The sequence below is a fragment of the Palaemon carinicauda genome, chromosome 36, assembly GCF_036898095.1.
Source record: "Palaemon carinicauda isolate YSFRI2023 chromosome 36, ASM3689809v2, whole genome shotgun sequence".
In the NCBI taxonomy this organism is placed as follows: Eukaryota; Metazoa; Arthropoda; class Malacostraca; order Decapoda; family Palaemonidae; genus Palaemon; species Palaemon carinicauda.
The window spans coordinates 11173380-11188379 of NC_090760.1; positions in this window are offsets into that span (position 1 = coordinate 11173380).

Here is a 15000-nt window from a genome sequence, read left to right on the forward strand (position 1 = left end):
TCTTGCTTTTCCAACTAGGGTTGTAGCTTAGCAACTAATAATAATAATCATAATATTCTTATGTTTATTATCTTGGTAACCTATAAAAATTAATATCATCGCTGAAAGCTTAGATCAGTACCTTTCCCCAGACAAAGTTATTACGGATTAAATTAAACTCATTAATATTAGTCACCTACTTCAGTATAAACTTCCCTATTCCAGTTTTTTGGTTCAAGGTAAAGGGATATAAATAAAACGTTCTTTGATGTTATTTCCTATACTTCTCACAAACTGTTCTGTTCTCCAGCCAACGCCAGCTACAAAAGCTTCACAAATTAAAAGTATATATATATATATATATATATATGTATATATATATATATATACAGTATATATATATATATATATATACAGTATATATATATATATATATATACTGTATATATATATATATATATATATATACTGTATATATATATATATATATATATATACCTTCGCAGATGATATAGCTCTAGTTAGTGAGTCATGTGAGGGGTTGCAGAAAGTGAAAGAAAATTTGAATAGAAAAAGCCGAAATGTAGGAATGAAAATGAAAATGAATAAAATCAAAATAGGTTTCAATAAAAATGCAGACAACAAATATGGGTTATGGACGAACCTCAAGATATTCTTAATGAATTAACGTACTTAGTACAGACAGAAAAGGATAAGCATGGAATGGAGGGCTTCATAGTAAGAAAAAATTAGATGGTGAAAATGGCCACTTTCTCTAAAAAGAAAATATCAACTTGTGCATCAGAAACTTGGAGCCTTACTAAAGCATTAGATCATAAGCCAAATACAACTCGAAGAGCTATCTAAATAATAACTAATGGAATAACACTAAAGAGAAGAAGGTAAACGTTGATAGGAGAGAAAACTGAAGCAGATGATATTCTAAGAGCATGCAAGAAAAAAGTGGATGGGCAGGACTTACAACGAGAATGAGATAATAGATGGACATTAAAAAGAACAAAATGGGTCCTTAGAAATTGCAAACGAAGCAGGGAAAAGAAAGAGAAAACGATGGATTGTCAAGGTAAGATAATTTGCTGCTTTAGACTGGCACAGGAAGACCATGACCAGACAAGAGTGTAAGGACATGTCTGAAGCCTTTGTCCTGCTGTGGAATAGTAAATGGCTGATGAGGATGATGATAACAATTTTTACATACATATACAGACATATATATATATATATATATATATATACACACAAACACACACACACACCTCTATATATATATATATATATATATATATTATTACTTTCTAAGCTACTACCCAAGTTGGAAAAGTCTGAGGCTATACGCCCAGGGGCCCTAACAGGGAAAATAGTCCAGTGTCAAGGAAACAAGGAAAAATAAAATATTTTAAGAGTAGCAGTATCATTAAAAGAAATATATCCTACATAAACTATAAAAAACTTTAACAAAATAAGAAAAATAAGATAGAATAACGTGCTCGAGTGTATCCTCAAGCAAGAGAACTCTAACCCAAGACAATGGAAGACCATGTTTTAGAAGCTATGGCATTACCCAAGACTAGAAAACAATGGTTTGATTTTGAAGTGTCTTTCTCATAGAAGAGCTGCTTACCATACCTAAAGAGTCTCTTCTACCCTTACCAATAGGAAAGTGGCCCACTGAACAATTACAGTGCAGTAGATAACCCCTTGAGTGAAGAAGAATTATTTTATAATCTTAGTGTTGCTAGGTGTATGAGAACAGAGGACAATATGGAAGGAATATGCCAGACTATTCGTTTTATGTGTAGGCTAAGGGAAAATGAAAATATACTTACATACTTATACTCACATGTATATATATATATATATATATATATGTATATATATATATATATATATATATGTGTGTGTGTATATATATATATATATATACTACCTGTGTTATAAAAATTATATCTGTATACATTCTAGAATCTTATCTTGATACTGTATCTTGAAGAAAAAGATATTATTTGGTAATGCAGACTTCGCATTTTGCCTCGATTCCTTGATTTTTTATCCCATTATGCCTGTAAACAAAATACTGTGTTTTTTTTTTTTTTTTTTTTTTTTTTTTTTTTTTAATAGAATAACGTCAGTACCTCTGTGAGAAGGAATGTACACTGGTAATCTCAACCTTTCCGATCACACTTTACGATGGAGTTAGCTTTAAAAAGAAAATAATTTAATAGGACAAAATCATCTCTTCGAATATAATCCTCGATAGAGGATATATTATTAAAAGTACAAGTAAAAATTCGGTGAGGTGCATGAAGTTTTAAGGTTATTATAATGCAATAGTAAAGAGCTAGAAGGAATGGCATTTAATATCAAGCAATTAATCAGCTGTTCGCTAAATTTCATAAGTTTATCAATTGATGCATTAAATGCATGAAATAAACATGAACGATTTATGTTTATATGTACATATATGAAAGTACATATACTGGATAATACAAATTTTAGCATAATGTCTAATCTAACTCATATATGTTATATATGTGTACATATATATAAATTAATATATGTATATATATATAAATAATATATATATATATATATAATATATGCATATATACTTATATATATATATATGTGTATATATACATATATATACATATATATATGTATATATATACATATACATAGATATATACATATTATATATATATATATTATATATGTATATATACATATACATAGATATATACATATTATATATATATATATATATACATATATATATACATATACATATATATACATGTATATATACATATATATACATATACATATATATATACATATACATATATATACATATATATATATATATATATATATATACTGCATACACAGTAGTTCACATAACAGAAACATTTATACGTGTATATACATACATAAACTTACCGGGGTTGTATTCACATAACTGATATACATAAACACGAATATATTCACATAATAATTTAACTATATTGAACATATCACATTTCTCATCACAAAGTTTATTCTAATCCATTAGAAAATTCTATGAATAAAAATTAGGAAAATATGTTTCTTAACATAATGACAATCATTATTATGCTAAAATAAAGAAATAGGGGAGTTGTAAACTTTGTTCTTTAAGGATACCAAAGAACATCTTTCTATCAGGTTGTTCTAATAATTTTTCTTACAGAGTAAGGAAGCCTTAAAAGGAAGAAATATTCAGAGCCTTTACGAGAGATTTTATCGTTCTTAATATTTTCTTGATTACCATCTTTGACATTAATTTTCCCAAACCATTAAATCTGTTATTCTCTCTGTATAATCACGCTGATTTTATTATTGCTTTTATCTTGTTATAACCTTATTATTTACTTCTTTGTTTCTGTATGTTTGTACCCAGGGTGCTTTTCGTACTGAGGCCCCAGACCACCTTACTTTTTGGTTTTTTCAACTAGAGCTGGAGCTGTATATGTGATAACACACGCACGATGATAATATGACTCTCTCTCTCTCTCTCTCCTCTCTCTCTCTCTCTCTCTCTCTCTCATATATATACACATATATATATATATATAGAGAGAGAGAGAGAGAGAGAGGGAGAGAGAAAGAGGAGAGAGAGAGAGAGAGAGAGAGAGAGAGAGAGAGTATATATATATATATATATAGAGAGAGAGAGAGAGAGAGAGAGAGAGAGAGAGTACATAATATATACATATATATATATATATATATATATGTATATATATATATATATATATAGAGAGAGAGAGAGAGAGAGAGAGAGAGAGAGAGAGTATATATATATATATATATATATACTGTATATATATAGTACTATATTAGATCCCTCTCTATTTACAGCTCATTTTTATTTGTCTACACATATACCGTATAGTCTGGCCTATTCTTTCCACACTTTTCTTTGTCCTTATACACCCTGACAACATCGAGATTTTTCATCAATTCTTCTTCGTCCAAGGGGTTAACTACTGCACTGTAATTGTTCAGTGGATACTTTCCTCCTGGTAAGGGTAGAAGAGACTCTTTAGTTATGGTAAGCAGCTCTTCTAGGAATAGGGCACTCAAAAATCAAACCATTGTTCTCTATTCTTGTGTAACCGCCATAGCCTCTGTACATGGACTTCCAATGCCTTGCTTTAGAGCTCTCTTGCTTGAGGGTACACTTGGGCACACTATTGTATCTTATATCTCTTACTCCTATAGTTTATAAATAAAAAGTATTTATTTCAATGTTACAGTTCTTAAAATATATTCTATTGTTCATTACTTTTCTTGTAGTTTATTTATTTCCTTATTTCCTATCCTCACTGGCATATTTTTTCTTTGTTGGATCCCTTTGGCTTATAGCATCCTACTTTTCCAACAAGGGTTGTAGCTTACCTATAAATAATAATAATAATAATAATAATAATAATAATAATAATAGTTATGAAGAAGAAGTGTGAGTATTGTGTACATGCATTAAAATACAAATGTACATTATTTGTACAATCTCCATATCAAACCAGGACTTCAAGTCATGTAGGTTATCTCTAAACACAACTATTTAATAATTTTACTAAGATAAAGATAATTTTAATCTCAACAGACGTCAACGCTTTCCACCTCTAATCTTTCCATTTTTACCGGATTAGTTCAAACGTTACAGAACAGAATGATAAGGGGGAAGGCATTAAGGAACGTAGTCTGAACGGATATTGTTTCATGGTATACGAAGTACATCTATCCCGAGAAAGTATTAAAATTATACGTATTACCTACTGAATACTTTTTACCAAATGTCACAAAGAACCATAACATATATATATATATATATATATATACATATATATATACATATATATATATACACATATATATATACAAATATATATATATATATATATATATGTATATATATATATATATATATATATATATTTATATAGATGGATATATGGACATATTTAGTTTCACTTAACTATTTACTTCTTGAGACAAGCCCATATTTAAGTGTTTTCCATATGGAGTATCTTGCTACAAAATATTGCTGATTATAAACAATATTTCATATTTTCATTAGTTCAGATCTTATCAAGATGATATTGCATATATCAGTTCTCAATTCTGCTTCCAGTATTTTCCATCGGTGTAAATATGTTAAAATATTAAATATGCCAATAACATGCTAGTATGGCAATGCTGAAGGTAGCCCTATTAATGAATACTAGTCCAGGCTTGTTCAAATTAGCTTAAGCAATCCCATATATATATATATATATATATATATATATATATATAGCTAACCATTAAGAACTTAGTCGTATACTTATTCAAATTAAAACCTATAGATTCTTAAATGTCCAAAAAAAGAAAAAAAAAAAAGGCAGCACATTTTAAATGTAAACTTTTATTGTAGAAATATATCATATCTGGTGTTGTACAGGGTGGAGATCTGAATCGTTGTAATTTTATTAGAAACGCAATTCTATGTATTAAAAGGAAGGTAGTACAATACCTCATTATTTGTTCGTAATGTGGAATTAAGAATAAACTAATGAAGACGAAAGGGCAGTAAACATTATGGTGAGTATATGCATTGAAATTTACTGGCAAATCTTTTACCAGTTCATCTCTCTTGTATTAACTGTGAATTCCATTCTTTATTCCAGGTAATCTTCAATTAAAATCATTCTCTTACATATATCTAATTATACCCAAAATGTAGTAAGAAGATTGTACTGATTTATGATAAACATTTTAATATACCATTATTATACCCAAAACGTAGTAAGAAAATATTACTGATATATGATATATTTTAATATACCATTATAAAGATATTTCCGTGCAGATGTCGTCAGCAACACAATTCTCTTTTATTTTCTTGCAATTAGAATACAGTAATCATGATTGAAGTCTTCTTCAAAAGATTTCCTATTTGGTAAAATTCTTTAAACGTTATTTCAAAGGAGAAATCCTAATACCACCTTTAGTGGCTCGACCACCCTGTCAACATGAGAATTTTGATTCACAGAGCTTAGTATCTTTGTTTTGCCAAGGTATCTCTCTCTCTCTCTCTCTCTCTCTCCTCTCTCTCTCTCTCTCTCTCGTTAAGCTGTAAAGCAATATTTTCAGAAAGTGTTATATTCTTTTAGCTAATTTTACGAGATGTAATACAATCATAAACGTCTCTGATCATTTACCCTAAATCATCTACATGTATTTTTTTAAGCTGACACCTATTAACATGCACTATATATTCTTATTAAATAAACAAAAGAAACAAAAGAAATCTCAAGACTATTTCCAACTTCCTAGCTTAATTGGATAAAATTTCCAGTGTCAATATAATTTACGCTAGTTAGATAAATATATAGCTTTATTTCTTAAATGTAGACAAAATATGTATCATTATTTGCATTCATATAACACAAAACGACCATCAATGGTCTTTATTTGAATCTTCAGTGTTAGTTTCCTCTCCTTATTCTAATTCAGTTACTCAACTCTATCCAAATATCTCACCATTTGTCCCCTTTTCGAATTAAAAGTCGACAGCCACAACAAATGATAAGCTAGAAATTATTAATCCCTACAATAAAAAGCTAATCAAGATATTACAAGCAATACTTAATTGAAGACATGCCATGAATATGCTAGAAAAATAACAATGTCTCAGCAGTAAATGAATTGGAAGCTTTTCTTAGGATGGATGGAGTCAAGATTAAGTATTTATTACAGGCTTCTACATTACAGCTGGTACACTGACGCCTGATTAGCAAATTTTCCTGAAGGAAATTTTTAAATATAGAAAACATCATCTTCAAAGACAACTTCATCATATTTTTGGACCATATATACAAACTAGTTTACATTTGTAAAACGGAAGTTTAAGTTTAACTACCTTAAAATTATGGTAATACCAAGAAATGCAATTCTTCATTCAAATTTCATTGCAAAATACTCGTAATATTGAAAATTTAGAGGATTTAGCACATATATACAGTATATACATATAAATATATATACATACATTATATATATATTATATATATATATATATTTATATATATATATATATATATATCACACAAACACACACATATATATATATATATATACTGTATATACACACACACACACACACACACACATATATATATATATATATATACACATACATCTATATGCGTGTACATGTACACACACACACACACACATATATATAATATATATATATACATACAGTATGTATACAGTATATATATATATATGTATATATATATATATATATATATATTTTCGACATACAACACATTACACAATTCTTGTCATTTTCGTCCAAATATGTTGATTCAACCCAGAAAACCTATTCATTAAATTATGCCTCTTCCTTTTATTCAAGTATATGTCCTTGTACATAATCATATCTCTAAATTTTAGGTTATTTCCAATTGAAATAAAATCTTAAAGAACTACTGCATATCGATTTCATGCAAAAAGTGCTAAATATACAAAGTAAAATGTGTCTTTTATGGACTGATATGCTTAGGGCGTCGTTTGAGATTCCAATAACAAGGGAATGACCATTATTATTCCTCTCTTCCCCTTACATCATGAATTAATGATAGTACCGATATTTAAAAAAATTATATATTTACAGAAACTGCAATTGAAATATGATATTTTCGGATATCCAAGTTTCAAACAGGATTTTTTAGTTAATGAACAATGTGTTTCATTGTGTTTCGACTGAAGTTTTACGATTTCATAATTGTTAGAAAATACCAATATTATATTTCGGGATTCTCTTTTTTAAAACTATTATAAAAATGCAATGTATTATGTTTCTACTTGTCAATAACCACATGTTAATAAGTTTATATGAATATAATATACTATTCACGCATGTAATATTCAAATTCGAAGAGAAGTTCTTTTTAAGTTACCACATAGTTACAAACAAAAGTTAAGATAATTCTCAAGACATCATTAATCTGTAGCCTATATACTAAGAGTATCATTCAAAGACAGCCTAGGAAAATTTCAAGAAATTTTCTGGTATTGTCTATTGAAAGATGAGCCCTAAAACTGCAGATTTCCAACACTCAAGACAATTAATTGATCAAGGCGTTACATTACCATACAAGAAACATTAGCAATCAAAGCTCATATCTTAAAATACGGTGGGAAGCCTCGAATATCAAATTTGGCTTTACAAATTTTCCGCAAAAGAAAAGAAAAAAAAATAAATAAATAAATAAAAAAAAATTCTATTTGAAACAGCTTTTTATTTCTAAACTGGATAATGATTCATCAATAATGTTACAATACGCTTCAATGGAATATAAACATATATGGATTTATATTTTCTTAATATTCATTATATAACGTTTTAGTTTTTACCAGAATTCTTATAAAACACATAACTATATACATATGTGTATATCAATAATCTCATATAGTTAAGCCCATATGTTCATATTTATAGATTCTCTATATTCTCATCGTCTGAACTTGGACATTCCCTTCTTAATATTTCCAGTTATTATGATGTTTCTTTATATCCAAGTGTTAATGCAATTATGATCAAATTCTACTGTATCTTAAAACAAGCAGATTGAATTCCAATGCTCTACATCACAGAGTTATGGGGTCCTTTGACTGGACAGACAGTACTACATTAGCTCTTTATCTCTGGTTACGGTTCATTTTCCCTTTGCCTACACATACACCGAATAGTCTGGCATATTCTTTACAGATTCTCCTCTCTCCTCATACACCTGACAACACTGAGATTACCATACAATTCTTCTTCTCTCAGGGGTTAACTACTGCACTATAATTGTTCAGTGGCTACTTTCCTCTTGGTAAGGGTAGAAGAGACTCTTTAGCTATGGTAAGCAGCTCTTCTAGGAGGACACTCCAAAATCAAACCAGTGTTTTCTAGTTTTGGGTAGTGTCATAGCCTTTATAGCATGGTCTTCCACTGTCTTGGGTTAGAGATCTCTTGCTTGAGGGTACACTCGGGCACGCTATTCTATCCAATTTCTCTCTTTCTTGTTTTGTTAAAGTTTTTACAGTTTATATAGGAAATATTTATTTAAATGTTGTTGCTATTCTTAAAATATTTTATTTTTCCTTTTTCCCTTTCCTCACTGAGCTATTTTCCCTGTTGGGGTCCCTGGGCTTATAGCATCCTGCTTTTCCAACTAGGTTTGTACCTTAGCAAGTAAAAATAATAATAATAATAATAATAATAATAATAATAATAATAATAATAATAATAATAATAATAATAATAATTTTCATGCCCAGAAGCAAAATGTATTTCGAGAAAAATCGCTGGTAATCATAAATTTTCCCTTCCTTTCTGCACATAATGGTTCTTTTATATAATTTTGTATTACATATAAGATGCATGCATATCACACACTAACATAAAGTCAGGAAAACTGCCAAGAACCTGGAAATTATATGAAGCCTTTCAGGCTATGTTTACAAATCTTTCTTGAAACCTGGCATATAATATTCTTATTATAGTAAATATCACTAATGCTATATTGTTGTCAATACAGCCACTCTATTTAAAAGCCTTAAAATCTATACATCTTATATATCTCATTGTAAACAAGTAGATCAGGTTTACACACATTCTTATTAAAACTCTCTTATTATGGACTCTTCAACATCTATTTTCAATCAAATTTTAGGTGAATGCTAAGTCAAGTATACTGTTTTTAGTTCTAATATAAATAAAATCGGCACTTCCATCTTGTGCCTTTCTAATACTTTTCCATGCTGACAATGCTGTTTGACTTTTATAGTTATTCATTAGTTTTATAAATACTAAGTATCACCTACATGGTATTGAATATTTTTTTTTCATATTTTTTCCTTTAACATTAAATAAGTAAACATCACGACATATACAGGATCTGATTCAAAGTTCCTTTCCTACATATAATATTGTTCTTTAAATGCTAAATTACCAGTCAAGCTATAAAATTATTATTTCTTAGGAAAACAGGTAGGTTTATGGATGATTTTTAGGGGATTGTTTATTGAAAATTCAGAATATTTCAGTATTTTGTCTATATTCATATCATCGCTTTCATCGTCACCATATTAAGAATTTAGGAGATGAAGTTTCTACATCATTAAATAAAAAATAGCAAAAAGAATGCTTACCTATAAAATCGATGAATAAATTCTAAGATTAACCAAGCAGGAATATTATTGAAAAAGCAGAACTGAAGAAAACCACGGAAAAGCCATGCATAAGAACATTTTTCATAGTACGAAAAGGAAACGTTAATAACAGCAAAGACACTAAAATATAGTATAAACTAGTAACAAGCTTGATTAAACCTAATCGTCCTTTTTCATTTAACAAAGATTTGTGAAGGAAATGAATTTCACTTTATAAATATATAGACTTGATTCCTATTTTTCAAAATAAATATAAACATGTATCAATTTTATGGAGTTTGGTTAGCTTGTCCAATGGACACGAGTAGAGTAGAAGTTATCAAATTCTCATTAAGATATAACACGGATGAAAATTGAGCTGTATTTAAAGAAAAATAAAATGAAAAAAAAAAAAAAAAAAAAAAAAAAAAAAATCTGTGAATAATACACTTGCAATCCTTCAAGTTCTCCATATGTGTGCTATCAAGAGTTATTAACTGTTAATATGTTTGTCCTAAGGGTCAAAACCATCATAGCATATACATTTTTATTTTGAAGTTGTCTAAACAGGTTGAAGCTGGTCAAGATGCACAAATTTCTTTTTAACTTTTGTTTTAGAATTACATGTCTTGATCTCAATCAATACTGTTATAAATAAATAAATAAATAAATATATATATATATATATATATATATATACAGTGTATATATATACATATATATGTATGTATATATATATATATATACATACATATATATATGTATATATATACACTGTATATTATATATATATATATACATATATATACAAAGTATATATATTTATATATATACATACATACATACATAGCATATACATATATATATGTAGTATATATATACATACATAAATACATACATATATCTAGCATATATATATGCAGTATATATATATATATATATATATATATGCGTGTGTATTTTATACATACACAAATGTTTATGCATGTATATATGAATGCAATAAAATTTCCATAGCGATATCAGAAATAGGAATTTCCCGAATATGCGTCTATCAAATAAAATGAGATAGGAGTGAGCAAGTTCACGGATGATCAAAAGTTCTAAAAAAATTTTAGAGCACTTCATAAGATCTACATATTTGCGATATTCTTTATATCCTCATTGTGACTTTTAGTTTTTGCACATCAACAAAATATGCAGAGAGAGAGAGAGAGAGAGAGGAGAGAGAGAGAGAGAGAGAGAGAGAGTATGCAATAAAGATTGATTATATGATTATATGACAGAATTCTTGATAAGCATATCGTGCAATAAAAAACACCACATTTATAAGTAAAATATAAATGAGAGAAAACTATCATTAAAAAATCTAGATAAAATATAATAAATGACTCGAGATTCAAAATTTCTTACTCGCAAAACGTGATAGATTTTTAATTTTCTAATTCGCTGTCCGTTACACTGGGCTCCAGAACTGCCCAATTTGGTATTGGGGTTGATCATTTATGGCACAATGCAATAGGATTTTAGATTGAGTGACATACACCTAATGATAGAAAAAAAAATCCATACTTTCGAAAGCCTGTGATTTCCGATCGACTATTTTTCTGCACGGGATTTATTGGCTATCTAAGATCGTAAAAAAAAAAAAAAATCTATTTTAGGACAATATGTGAAAAAAAAATAAGAAAAAACTAATCAATATCCCGTGATTTTCGATCGATATTTTTCTCCTAGTGATATATTGGTTATTGTTATTCAATATCACATAATCGCTTCAAGAAAGTTTATAAGAAGGATTTTTCTCTCTCTTTTTTTTTTTTATTCTTGGATGAATTGTAAAAAATCCCATACTTAAGAAATACTATGATTTTCGATCGACTTTTTTCTATACGAGATTTATTGGTTATCTAATATCCCATAATCCATTTTCAAGAAAGTATTATGAGAAGAATGATTTTCATTTTTTTTTTGGGGGGGGGGGGGCCTAGGAAAAATCTCACTCATGAAATCCGGTGGTTTCCAATCGACATTTTTCTATACGTGATTTATTGATTATTTAAGACCACATAATCCCATCAAACAAATTTAGCGGCTTGAAATAAAATTCAGTATAAAAATTTCCATAAAAATTATGGTTTGGAAATTTCTTTTATTTTGGGATGGATAATAAATCTTAAGGTAATTAATTTCTCATAAAAAAAAAATTTAAGATTGTCATTAAAAATTTCTATTTAGCCCATTATCATTCGGGAATGCTCATTAAAATTCTGTATTTCAATGCCTTGTTTGAAAATTAATCTTATTTGTATGGTTCAATATGGTATATTAAATCAGATGAAAATCAAAAATATTCCTTTTCTATCAATCACTTTGACAATGTCATATAATTATTCATCTTCAAATATAGATCTTATTTCTCTCTGAATATTCTTGATCATCTTTCTATTTCTTATTTTATTACTGATCTTCCTTGTTTAGCTTCACTTTTTAGTTCTTAATCGATTTTCTGGCTTTTTATTTTAGGCCATCTATTCCTATAATCTCTTACTACCAATTCCATCTGATTTCTTCTTAAAAAAAAAAAAAAAAAAATAGGTTCTATTCCACTCTGAAATTTACCAATTATCTCTTCCTTTTTTAGTTCTTAATTGATTCTCTTGCTTTATTATTTCATGCCTACAATTCCTATAATCTCTTACCACCAATTCCATCTGATTTCTTCTGAAAAAAAAAAGAAGTTATAATCTCTAACAATATGTTCTATTTCATTGAATTTTCTATATTATCCTTATTATTTCTTATTCCATCACATTTCCCTTTTCACCTGATTTTCTGGCTTTAGTATTTCAGGTCCTCTATTCCTACAATCTCCTACAATAAATTCCATCTTATTTCTTCCTTTAAAAAAGAAAAAATAAAGGTCTTTAATCTACAACTATTTTATCTAGTTTATCATATAACGCCTCCCCCCTACCCTTTTCCTTGTTTATCAGCATGTTTCACCGCAGCTAAAACATCGGGTTCCTGAAAGATTCCATCGAAAATATCCTGTACCGTATAAAACCCAGGGGAAAAAAATAACACTTCTTCTAAACGACGTATAGAAACGATATCCGTTTTGTTCTGGGCAAAGGGAGTTTGACAAGAACTTGTCCCAGTCAGTGCCTGCGTGTGTTCCCATTCAATTTTTCTTCATTTTTATTTCCGGGTGAAGTTGTTCCAAAACCATTTTTACCATCTTTTTTTTCTCATAGAAATTTCTGTAAAGTTAAGTTTGTAAGTTTGGGATATCGATCAATTTTTTTTTTTTTTTTTTTTTTTTTTTTAATATATATAAAGTATTTACTTAACATACACTTACTATCACCAATAAAATGATAAATGATCAAATTCCATTTAAAATATAACATTAAAATTGAGATGTGGTCAGACCCTCTAAGAGAACTCTGTAAATAACCCTTTTCGATCATTCAAGTTCTTCATTTGCATTCTATCAAGAGTTATTAACCGTTAATATGTTTGTACTAAGGTTTAAAACTTTCATAGTATATATGTTCTAAATCTAAGTTTTATATATTTATTTAGAAATTGTCTAAACAAGCTGAATAATAATAATAATAATAATAATAATAATAATAATAATAATAATTTTAATGAAAATAATTTTAATTTCAATATTATGATAATAATAATAATAATAATAATAATAATAATAATAATAATAATAAAAATAATAATAATGATAATGATAATAATAATGATAATGATAACAATAACAATAGAATAATAATAATAATAATAATAATAATAATAATAATAATAATAATAATAATAATAATAACAATAGTAATGATAATAATAATAAAAATAATAGTAATAATAATAACAATAATAATAATAATAATAATAATAATAATAATAATAATAATAATAATAATAATAGCACATTAATATCTTACAAGCATTGTCATTGTCTAAACATATTTTCTCGATACTGCCAATCACCATGGCAAGAAAATATTATTTTGCAGGATTTTAGGATAAGAAAGTCATTGTTGAGCTAAAAAAAAAAAAAAAAAAACCGGAAATATGGATAACACCTTACCCTATATTAATTTAAATGAACTAAACGGACAAATAAATAATCAAGTCAGTATTTCCAAATACACAACCAATTATAGTCGTTCTATGCCTTTTATGGCGTTCAGCCGATTTCATTATTCATCCAATATGTTCATTTTATTACCATTACCATCATTATCAATATCAATTACAGCTTTTGAAAACTTAGCATCGAGCTCAAGAAATTCTCCTTATAATTTAAAATAAAAATTCTCAATATTTTCTCACATGATTCTTACTATATTAAATTGATATTTGTATATTTATATTAGCTTAATATGCATTAATACAATCAACGTATATCACTACTGGACAAATATACTATTTTAGGATTTTTATAAATGGTTAAAAAAAAAGAAAAAAAAAAGTTTAACATTTATCCAACAGTGGAGATACTCATGCCATAGCTATTGAAAAAAAAGTAATATATATATATATATATATATATATACATATATATATATATATATTATATATATATATATATATACATATATATATATATATATATATACACACATACAGTATATATATATAACTTTCTTAAACAATTTTAATAGCCTATGACTCTAAGGCATATAATTTCCAGACTAAAATGTATTATTATAAAAGTAAACTTCAATGACTGGGTCCAAAGCTATATGTTTTGGCTATGTCACACAG